General features: G+C 28.7%; 1 protein-coding gene across 1 annotated transcript in view; it reads left to right on the plus strand.

Annotated features, from left to right (window-relative positions):
• LOC113375012 overlaps positions 1 to 12,487 on the plus strand; it is a 245,346-nt gene that overhangs the window by 168,217 nt on the left and 64,642 nt on the right. Inside the window, exon 3 of the mRNA XM_026614966.1 lies at positions 8,716 to 8,805. The gene's annotated coding sequence lies outside the window, so the exon portion shown is untranslated. The remainder of the gene's footprint in view (positions 1 to 8,715; positions 8,806 to 12,487) is intronic.

A 12,487-nucleotide genomic window follows, 5' to 3' on the forward strand; every position in this document is an offset into this window, starting at 1 on the left:
GGGCTAGTACAAACCAGTTTGATCTCTACCTCGGCCAGTTCAATATCAAGCAGTATATCAAATTTCTACTTGATCTTACAGATCTCAAATATAATCATTCGGAATTTTGCGGGAATTACTGCAATCTATATACGTCAGCATTAATAAATATAGATATCTAATATATGTGGTGTTCCATTGCGTAATGCTTAAGTGCACTACCTTGTGTGAACAGGGTCGTGAGTGTGAACCCCCGCTCTGAATAACCTGATATAATGCAGTAATGATATATATAAAAACTTGAAAATATATATAAAAATATGTTTCCAATTGATAATTTAGCTGTAAAATGGCAATGGAAAAGCTCTCGAACTATTTGTTCCCTTAGCACCGCATAATAAGTCGTTCCTTAGTGCCAGACAGTAAACATATTGATATTTCTTGGAGGAATTTACGTAATTTATTCCAATTATTTAAATTTTTTCTGTATGAGTGCTAGCGGTCACAACATACCCCCAATTTTCGTATTTTCTAGTCAAAGAATTAAAAGCTTATGGTGAATGCACCAGCTGAGAGCATCGGTGTGGCCCAGCCAAAAGGGTGGATAAATAGTTACTTTTTTTGCAATATCTAAGAATATTCGTCAAAGACACATGTGTATACATTCCAAAGTGTAGAGAGATGTCTTTTATATGTAATCAATGCAGGTTATATTGAAATGTTCGGTACTAGGTGTCACTGTTTAAAATTATACTTTTTGATACCAAAGTTTGAATGATAGTATTAATTATTTTTTAGCAAAGATTGCGGTTTTGTTAAATTAGTTTGAGTTCTACCTTTGTTATCTAATATAAATCATAATTTGATAAACATTTCGTAAAATATTTTTTGATTCATTTATAAATAACCTTAGGTGTCCGCCACTAGGGGACTTCTCCCTACTATGGAGCATATATAACATACATAGACCGCATTTGTTTGTATTTATATTAATGCCTCGAATCTTACATGCTATAAATTTTTGAATGTTTTTGAAGAAAATACAGCAACTTTTTAGCCATTTACATTCTAAATTTTCCTCTACAAACTCCTCCGATACTCTTATCGATACTAATCATATAATTTGGAATCTTTCACGTTGTCAACTTATTATTTAACTATTAATTTATCTCTGTCTTCGATTAAGTTTTGTTCTATATCATTAAAAATTATACAATATTACTGAGTAATATGTATTGTAAGTAACCAGTGATAAACTTACTATATACATTCTCTCAATCAGCTTATTGTGGCCTGTAAATATTATCAATTAACGGATAATTTTAAGTAGCCCTCATTTGGATTCTGCAACTTTTGCATACAAAATCGTTGAAGGTAACACGTGATAAATTGTTATTGTTGTGTATCCGCATTTTCAGCATTGTTCTGATCTCAGATTAATGTGCACTAGATGCAACATTTTACGACTTGTTGCTCAATGCAGTTAAATTTCTGTATTTTTTTTTATTATGCATTTTATCTCATAATTAACATTTATCATCTTCCTGAGCAACAGTTTGTTTTCAGTAGTGCTGGCAGAACAAATAAGCATATTCAACATCAATGTCTCTTGTGATGCATTTTTATTAAAATGCAACTTTTGTTTAGTCAATCTCCTGTCACATGTGCTCTAAATCTGTCTCCAAACTGCCCGACTATTGCCCGCGAAGATAAATAAACTTACCTATATTTTTTACTGCGTTCCGCTCGCGCTCGCATTTACATGAATCCTCATTATAATGTTAAAGGCTTAGCTAATACAAATTGCTGTTCAAACGGTATATAGGTACTTGTGTATAAATACAAAATATATATATATATATATATATATATATATATATATATTATGCGTAAATATGAGATAATAAATGAAACATCATAATATGTACATCTCTGCAGTTGGTAAAAACTTGGCGAAACTAGCAACAGCGTCTCGGAGAGCTAAATTGCTCATCATCAATTGGAAGTTGCTAAAAAAAATTGTTACATATCACTTTTTACCGACGCTTAGTAAACTAGTATTTTACTTCTAACAAGCCGTTAATTTGTTAGCAATTTACATAGTTGTATTGAACATTTTGCCGAACTTATCACAAGTTTTTGTAATAAATCCAAATTATTTTTTGTAGGGCTATGGAATGACAGTTTGATGAGTGCGTCTATCAAATATAATACTGAATAAGATATTTTACTTTAAATGTGTATGATAAGCATTTATAACAATTAATACATAAAACTTCCAAAAAATGTGTTACCAAGAGATTTTTAAACTACGGAAGTGCTACTTGAAATTCCCTAAAGTCTAATGAACCATTTTACAATTGATGGATCTATAGAAAATGTACTTGGTAACGCTGCCAAAAACTAAAAAGTAAATAAAAGTAAAGTTTAAGAACATTGGTTTGTCTTCATAATCCTTACTAAAGTCATTCATGAGATGGGCCACAAAGAATATAATTCCTACATTTATTATAAATATTAGATTACATGTGTAGAATGAAAGTTTTCCAACGTGTCATAGTATTGGGAAAAATAGTGATGCATTTTATTTATTAAATTTGCCGATTTTATACCCGTACACCTAATCAATGTACTGACGATTTAGACAAGTGCGACCAAAAAGTTGCAGGTAGGGGCAAATATATGCATATTAGGGTGGTCCTTAATATGGACATTTTCGAATTTCATTGCTTCCAAGGGCTCAAATGATTCCAAATTGATAAAAAACAATTCTCTGAAAGTTTTAGCTCTTCATATCAACTTTTAGATAGTCCGCAATTCAATCAAACTTTGTATGGAAATAGCAAAAATTTTTTTTAGGTATAACTTAGCGACAAATGAAATAAAAGTGAAAATTCGTGTCATTTTTTTTTTTTTAATTCGACGCTGTATCAGCTTACTTCCAAAGAGTGATTAATAATACAACTATTTATTGCCATAAGTAATAACAGGTCATCATAAATGATGTACCTACATATCAAATCGGCAAGTGATTCACTTATATGGTCTATATCATTCTGGGAAGATAGTTATGAAAGTCAATCTCTACACATTCACGAAATCTCTTGAAAACTAGGAACATATTTTATTTTACAAAGCCATAATACTTTCATCGAACTGAACGCGAAGTTCACGATGATAACTCACACGAAGGCACCGTTGGATATCAAAAATATACAGCTTAATTAGTACGTATCTAACACAATTGTGTGAGCAATTATATTCAGTTATAAATTCTAACAAAGCAGTTCATCGCAGTTCAGATCTTACACCGTTCGCTCATTCATGGCTTTTTTGTGGCCACAGAACAGAGCTGTACGAATCACTCGATTTTTTGCGTTTCTTTACCATTTCATTGGTCTTTACAATAGTTAGAATAAATTATTATATTCTTATAACATAATTTATAAAACCGTTTTACCAATTTTGAGTTTGTTACTAATGTTAAGTCTGACTGTCTCTTTAACACACACTGATTTTCTTATTCATGTATTAACTCTAATTACACTTTTGGTTTCCATATATGATCTATATATTTACTACTAGCCTCATTTTACATTAACTACTTTTTTGTTATTATCATCTATACATAGTAATCTTAAATTTATCCATACTATCATTTACACCAACATTCATACTAGTGCCATCTATCTATCTCTAACACTAATATTTAAATGTCCTGAGTTAAAATGTAATTCCATATCAAAATATATGTAAATGTATGTAAAATGCATTGACTACTGCATTTGTTTTTTACTTTAGGAACAATTTGTTTTCAATTATTGTTTTCAAGGTGGAGATATAGTCCAATAAGTTTTATATTACATCTTTATTTTACACTTTTTTATATTTACGCGAAGTATATAATATATATCTGTTTGTATAAGAATGACACAAAAATTTTAACCATAAAAATCTTTGGGCTTAAAATAGTAATGATTTGATTGCTTTTTGCATACTGTCAGTTCAAAATTATATTTATTTATCACAAATAGTATGGTTTACCTAATTATAAACCTAATTATAATACAGTTGCTGGGTGAATTCAGGAAAAATTTTGATATAAAATGTATTTCCCAAAATTGATTGATTGATTGATCGATTGACTTAATTTTCCACTCTATTTTCATTTGCTCAAAGATTTTTGACCAAAAAATAGAAAATACACATTGTACTACCGAGTCTGAAGCTGTGTTGTCTATCAAGTATTATATCGGTTTTACCTGAATCAATAAAATTGTACTTTTGATGTTGTTTTTCGTACAACATTCAAGTTTAGCACCTAAAATAAATGTATGTATTTTCATATTTTTCAAATGAATTATTAATAGATTTTAGATTTGGTGTCTTACATGAATAATTGTGCACAAAGCTTATAGATTAACGCTAACATTTATTATCAAACTTGTCCTCGACAAAAAAAATTTTTAATTACCCTGATTAATTAAATACTATGAAGATGTGTAACAATTTTTTTTTTGTTAATGACAAGTTTGTGTATAAATATTAGTGCTAACCTATATGTGCTTTGTTCACATTTATTTATGCAAGAAACCAAGTCTAATATCAACTGATGTTAACATAAAATTTTATGTCGAATTTTTTGAAAAATTAAAGATCAATTTTTAAATTTTTGCATAGCATACAAATTTATAAAGGGTTTAATAATATACAGTTTCTAGATTTATTGATTGCTTATTTTGTTTTATAATTATCAAAACACCTTATATATTTATAGCAAAAATTCCATCTGATACTGTTCTTATATGTACAACTGAAGAATTATCATTTCAAATTTTTATATATATTTGCATAATACATGTAAACGCAAACAATATACCCTCATATATGGAATTCTTCATTAGAATTTATTTTAATTTCACATAAATAATTAATAATCTTTAATTACGTAACAATACTTCCTAATACCGCAGCTAAAATCATTGACTGATTGAATTATGTTGGACATCACTAAAGTAAAAATTGTTAAAAATATCGATGAATAAAATTCTTCTTTATAATCAATCTATAATGAATGATATACCGCCCCTGTTGCAGTCATCAAGAAATGGCGATGAAAGTTTTTTTTATCTCGCAAGAATGAACATCTGAAATTGAAAATTGTGTGGGAAAGCAAGCGAACGGCGCGAACATAAGAAATGATTGAATATTACATATTGTGAAGTTTATAAATCACTGATTTGTGTAGTTGATGTATTTTGTGATCATTTATGTCTATAAAAACTGCACTGTGAAAAGAATAATGAGCAACAACATAAAGCATTATGTGAATATACTTGTTGATATTATTATTATCAATCGTTCTGAATCTAAGCGTATTATAATTGTATGAAGTGCTATATTAGCACCAAATAATATTAATCAAAATCATATTCCATCTTTCCTCAGTTTTTACTACAAAGCTAATAAATTAACACCGCGCTAGATAATGGTCATTTATCTCTTGTAGAAATGTACTATAGAGACCTACATTTAGAAGTCAATTCAAGTTTTTCTTACGGATATATTACCTTATTAAATTGGATATAACTCAAAAAATAACATTGCGGTTGTTAAGTCATGTTTTTTCTATACAATTTGCATTGCATCTTACTCTATGATACCTTAAAAAAATCAGAATAATAAATTTATTTGTAAAAATTGAAAAAAAAAACTAGGACTGAATATGAGTTTGTGAATTGAATTCTAGTTATTTTGACTAGGATGAATATTATAAATATCCGTATAATTTTTGCCTTTTTATTACATCTTTTATATTACATAAACAAAAAAATTTATAAACATGATTTTGTGAACCATAAGGAAAAATAATGATTTTATTAATTAAATTATATACTTATAAGGATTTTTTTTAACAAAATTACTGTATTTTTTGACAAATAGATTTTTGTAAGAGATCCATGCAAACCTAAGAAAGACTTTAAGCACTGTATTTGCTTATTTAGTAATAACATTACTAATTAATATTATTTTATTAACACTGTTGTAAATATGTTTTTACGATGATTAGTTTTTCCACGATTTAAAATTTATTTATTTGTGTAAATTTTTGTTTAATATAATTCATGTATTTATATTTTTAAGATAGTTGCACAAGTTTTTTTTTTATAATTGAAAGAAATTATATAATTAGTTATGAATGAATCATATTCTTTTGAAAACAAAAAAATGATATAAAAAATTAACAAAAATTATATAAACAAACTTGGAACATTAAAATTTGGCAATATTAATTTAACCCTGTCTTTATACTAGCAAATGACTACTTGCCATAGCAATCATATAAATACTTCAATTGTGCCTGGACTTTAATTTTACTATTTAAATTTTATTAATAATAATAATAATAGCAGTCTGCCCGAAGGCAGGTCCACGGTGTGAGAGCATCACAAATCGATGATTCCGTTACGCTCTCTTGTTTATTATTCCTATTACCATTTTATTACCTTTAAGTACTTTTAATTCACTTTTATATATTTTTTCTTCTATAATTCTACTTCCGTGCTTCCTGGTCCTATGCTTCGGCTTTCAGTTCCCTGTATTTTTTCTTTTCGCGTAAGTCATCAACCATCTTCTTCTTCTTGGTTCTTCAAGTCCTTCTATTTTACCTTCGTCGACGTCATGTGATAGACACTCTTTTTCCAGAATTTTTTCTTTTCTCTGGACTTCTCCATTTGATATCTGTCTGCTTTATCTTCTCCAGCACCACATTTTTAAAACTTTTTTTTTCTTGTTTTTGTTGACCTTTCTTGGAATCCATGTCTCTGATCCGTACAGAGCTCCAGACATAACACTCCATTAGTGTGTGTGTGTGTATTATATATGTTTGTGAATGCGTGTATTGTATTTTATTTTGATCACTTTCTTCTACGTGCATCAGCCATGCACTTTCCTTATAACTTGATACTGCAATTATTTTTGCTGTTCTCAAGTGTAAAAATAAGACTTAGAAAACATGCTATACGGTCTAATTGTTCGAAAATTATAATGATTGTTTTGAATTCTGTTTTGAAAATTAAATATATTAGCATACTGATACATTTTCTCTATAAACTCTACACATAATATTCAGTAACTGAAATTACATTCTTCATTATACTACTATACTTTTGCTGAATGATATTTGCATCTAGTTTGTATTCTACCGGTTATTGGAAATAATGCTATCTATGTGAATATATACAATTTTATGGTTTTAAGTATTATCTTATTCTCAGACCTATAACAAAAATATAATTACACATGTATTAGCAAAATCGACGCGATATCTATAAAACGGATTTGTTGCAGGTTTTAATAAGTTGTTGGAATCAATTACGATTCCTGAGAAAAGTAATTTAAGTCATTACTTGGACAATAATAAATTAATAACATATAACTCTAAACTCATAAAATGCGAAGCCAAGCATTTTGTGGGTTTACTAACCCTCATTTAGCTAATAAATTATTATTTAACATTACTCGATAAAATGGAAATCGATTTTTAAAATAAACGCTCATTATAGAATTAATAACTATAAACCACAGATGTATTTTTTTATTCTGATGAGGGAACTATTATCAATTGATAATTCGTGGAATACTGCTTTTTAATAATTTTAATTGATAATTATGGTTTTTCGCGCTTATTAAGACTTTATTAGTTTTTATGATTTTAATTATTATTGATTTCTACATTATTTTATCTTTTGTTTGGCGCTAAGGATTTCTACTATGAAAATGATACGAAATTTCAAGCAAATTAAAACGGCGAATTTTATGTCTTAAATGTCGTGTCATTTACAACTTTTATTTAACTATTTTATTTTGTAAAAAACACAATATTGAATATAACAAGATACTTAATATACGTTTGATATTATGTTAAATGTTGTTTTGCAATATTTTTTGTTAATTACATAATTCCTACAGCTTTTTTGTTATTTTATGCACGGCGATTATTAAGAAATAGAATTTTGTAATTTAATGTTATAATAGTAAAAAGAAAATCATGCAATGTAATCGAAATCGACCCTAATAATAAATTTATTGGATAAATCATGAAATAATGTTTTATAAAATATTCAAATACGTGCACGTACATTTTGCAAAATTTGAGTCTAGACAACAATTTAAGATGAGTTTGCACGTGCAATAAATTTATTCTGTGAATATATTTTACTAATGTTAACTAATATGTATAACTTTACAATTTTCTTTACTTGAAGTTCAGTTTTCATTTAATGTTGATTTTGATGCTCAAATACACGACTTATCTTAAATTTGGGTGATTGCACCTTAAATAAAACCTAAACAGAGATTTGAATCTTGGAAAGATATTTATCAATATAGAAATGTATTCAGACCAATTATAATACTATAAATATATATTATCATATATATCTTGTTCAGATATGCAATCGACTCAAACATTGTAATTTTCTTACTTTCAATCAATTCAGCGTCAATAACCAACGACATAATTCACGTTTTTGTCTGGTTTTGAGAAAGTGATATGATTATTATCTTTAAACATGACATGTTTTTCTGCTTACGCTAATTAAAACATACCCATTATAATTGCATGTTATTAAATTTTATGATGCAATCTGTTTAATTAAACGTCTTTGGTAATTTTAAGTAACATTAATCCTGAGGTAATTTATATTTACTAAAGAAAGTATTTATCTGTTTCAGGTTTCGACAAGATACTTGTGAATGAATGAAATCAATGTATAGTGGAATAGTATCATCAAAATGTCATAGCAGCCAATAAATACTACTTAGGTAAGTGAAAATAATTTTTTTTTGTTTGCGAATGAACCACTAGTATTTATCTACTGCTTAATTCTAAATTGGTTAGTCATTAGGAATAATTCATAAAGTTGTACATGAATACATAAATTGAGGAACCCCTTCAGATTATTCAGTTTTTTTTTATAAATTTATCATTTTTGGGATTATCGTATTTCAATCGGGGTTTTTGTTTTTTTTATTCCTACACTTTTATGGTATTTGTTGGCTTGCCTAAGATTTAGATCATAGATTTGCAAAGTTTTTTTTTTGTCTCGTGGAACCTTTGGGCTTTTCTATGGAATATAAATTAAGTTCGTACATTTAGGAGACAATTTCGATAAAATAAAATATTACGATAATGCTATGTTATAGATCTACTTTCGTATGAATTGGTATTAAGAACTACCCAAAAGCTATGTATTCGCTTTGCCATCAGGCGTTTCACACATAAAATCTAACCTACAAAACGCACAAACGTCAAATAGCAATTTTATCATAATTGCATCTTTCAGATATCTCATTGATGACACATACGTGAAGTTAGGTTTTATGTGTCAAACGGTTGATCGCACAGAAAATACATAGCTTTTTGACAGTTCTTACTACCAATTCATACAAAGATAGACCCATGATAACATAGCGTTACCGTAACATTTCTATTTTATCGGAGAATTGGCTCTTTATTAATCGAATTTAAAATAACAGAATAAAGTAACCAACGAGCAAATGTCTAATTATAAACATTTAGCAGTAATTTTGTAAGGTTTAGGGACCGATTCTACCGCATAACAGAAAAATGTTATGGCAAGGTCATGTTATGAAGAACTTTCCATACAAAATATTGACAAAAGCCATATGGTTAGTGTGCAAGCAGGCGTATTTCTCAGGTTGTTAGATAGAAAACTTAACCTAGCAAAATGTCAAAAAAGTTATCTTAGATAACAGGGTCATTCTAACTCAGCTCCATAACATACGAGTAACTTTGCAGTTTATGTGTAAAACGCCTGAATGCACAGCAAATACATAACATAATGACAGTATTCAGTATGATTCAGTAGCATAATGTATGGAAGGTAGAGCGTAACATGGTCTTGCCATAACGTTTGTCTGTTTTATGCGTCAGAATCGGTCCCTCAATATTACATCTCTATGTAAATGATGTACTGTTCACATCTTTTTTATAGAGACCGATAATAACGCTAAATCTACTAGGTATTATGTTTCTCTTACAATTATTTAGCCTTCTTTTAAACTTTTATTTTTAGTAGCCAGGCAAAGTGTAAAAGCGCAAATAATTTTTCCAAGCATAAGTCTTTCAACAACTAACATATAGGTTCAAACATCTTGTCTACATGGTGCAACTCACATATTTTATAAAAGCGTACTTTTTTACACCGTTTACAACGTTTTGGTCCATTTGAAAATATTTTTACTATTGATACCATAAATAAAGTAAATATATAATTACATGATGTGTTGAGATCCACTATAGTAGACCCCCATTTTTATTCGTGGATCCCCATCTTTGTTTCGCTGACGTGAACCCCTTGAAAGTTGTCATAGATCACTGGGTAATCATTTGGACCACTTTTGGAATTATTGTTTTAGATCATTATACAAAAAGTTAAGGATGCCCATACCATTTGACTTGACATTTTATTTACCGCCGTCTAGAGGTAGCAGAAAGCTTGTTCCCAGAATCGTCTCTTATTTCTTCCGCGTTTTCATGTTTCATCCTTGTACTTTACGCGGCAGACTTCTTACTTATTTGTCTTTAAGAAGAAACTAGTTGACCCCGGTAGATGCGTACGAAACGGCCCGGTCAGAGGTCAAATCGGCGGATCAGCTGTCAAGCCTTCGTGATGATACCACGGTTGATTATTGACAAACCATCAACTTCAATGATTCGCATATAAAAGCGACGGTCATGTGCAAATTGGAAGGGTCTGGTGAAAAGTAATATCGGATGGAAAGTTTCTTTGCCGGTCATGACTCAAACATGCGTATATATGGTTTAGAAAATAAGTATTTAAGTGAACGTATGGATATCTTATTTGTATATTTATTTTGAAAAGCTCATGGTTGTGACTTGTTTAAGTTTTCACTCGGTTGAATGAAAGTAATTTGGCACGATTTGATCTGCATATTTGTATCATGGCAAAATTCAACGAGCGCTATGAGGTAAACTTTCATCTGTTATGCCTGTATGATTAATGAGTAAAAAGACTAAAATTGTAACATTTTATTGCAAATCTATGGCACAACTTCAGGTTCGAGGTACATTTCTCTCAAATCGTTAGGAACCAGAGAAAAAAAAATTTTTTTGAACAGCGAGAAAATGTAGCGATGTCACTATCTGATAGACCAGTATGATTTTTATCTTGAGAATTGATTTTTTTTTTAAGTTTGAATCTTCACATATGATTTTAATCCTTTGGACTCGGATGCTGTCGCTCCGGCGGCAAAATTCATATAAATCTCGGAATTCGCGAGTGGAAAGGTAAAACTATTAACGAAATATAATGTTAAAATTTTAACCAACATTTACCTCGGTGATAATTTTGCCAGCACTTTTGTTTTTTTATTTTAGATGCTATATTTTAGTCAAATTTTATTTTGGATATATACTAATTCGAAATTAATCATAGGTTAATATTTTTATCAAATATTCTTTTTCCTTTATTTAATGTTTTATGACAGTAAATTAAGTAATAATAAGTTATGCATAGTTTTGCATTTAAATCAAAAGCAAATATAACTAGAAATAAATTAGAGTATATAATAAGTTGACTCACTCCACCATGCTACCGATAAGAAAATCTATGCTAATTGATAATTTAAAAAGTAATAGTAACACAATTTGTTTCTTTTATTTATTTTTTCGACATTATATTCAATACAATATCGTATAATAATTTCATGTTTGATGTTATCCATTATGACATGAAATTTGATGAGGGGTATTTCATATATACCTGACCTTTGTAAACGTTTTTAATTACAGGTTAAGTTTTGCAACAATGTATGTATATTTATCTGTAATTCCATCATTTCATTCTGCGTTTTTTGTTAAAGTAATGAAATACTCAACTTACCCAATTGAATGTATAAAAACTTAAAATATAACTTGGAACGTTTAAATTTAAAATTAGATTAGCAGAATTGATAAACACTAGAAGCAAATATATAATTAAAAAGTTTATATTTTGAGGGTTTTCTGTACTTATAGCATGAATAAATAATGAAAAAAGGAATGATTAAATAGTAATTTAATATATTCTATATCTCAAATTGCAGATGAAAATACAATACTTTGGAATTAAGATATAAAAATTGGTTTGCGTTGAATATTGAACTGTTTTTTTATATGTATATGGGCTTAGTCTGTTTCGTGAAAAAATAACACAATCATCGACCTTTATAAAAATTTATAAAAAAACACATTTCCTTATATGCCGTGTGGCAGTCTGAAGTTCAGAATTTCGTTTTTTAAAAGAGACATTTAGGTTTTAGCAGATAGTTATCAAATAATCCCCAGAGTGAATATGCCAATCACAAAAACTAATTACTCATCGTCCTTCTCTGACAAAGTATACAATGTTGTTTTTTGATATTAAAGATAGTATTTTCTATGAATTCTAATTTTTTTGATGATGTGCCAATTCAAGTCAAG

Source organism: Ctenocephalides felis, unplaced genomic scaffold, assembly GCF_003426905.1.
Source record: "Ctenocephalides felis isolate EL2017-DRISC unplaced genomic scaffold, ASM342690v1 CF-g0.4_SCAFFOLD_01886, whole genome shotgun sequence".
Taxonomy (NCBI): Eukaryota; Metazoa; Arthropoda; class Insecta; order Siphonaptera; family Pulicidae; genus Ctenocephalides; species Ctenocephalides felis.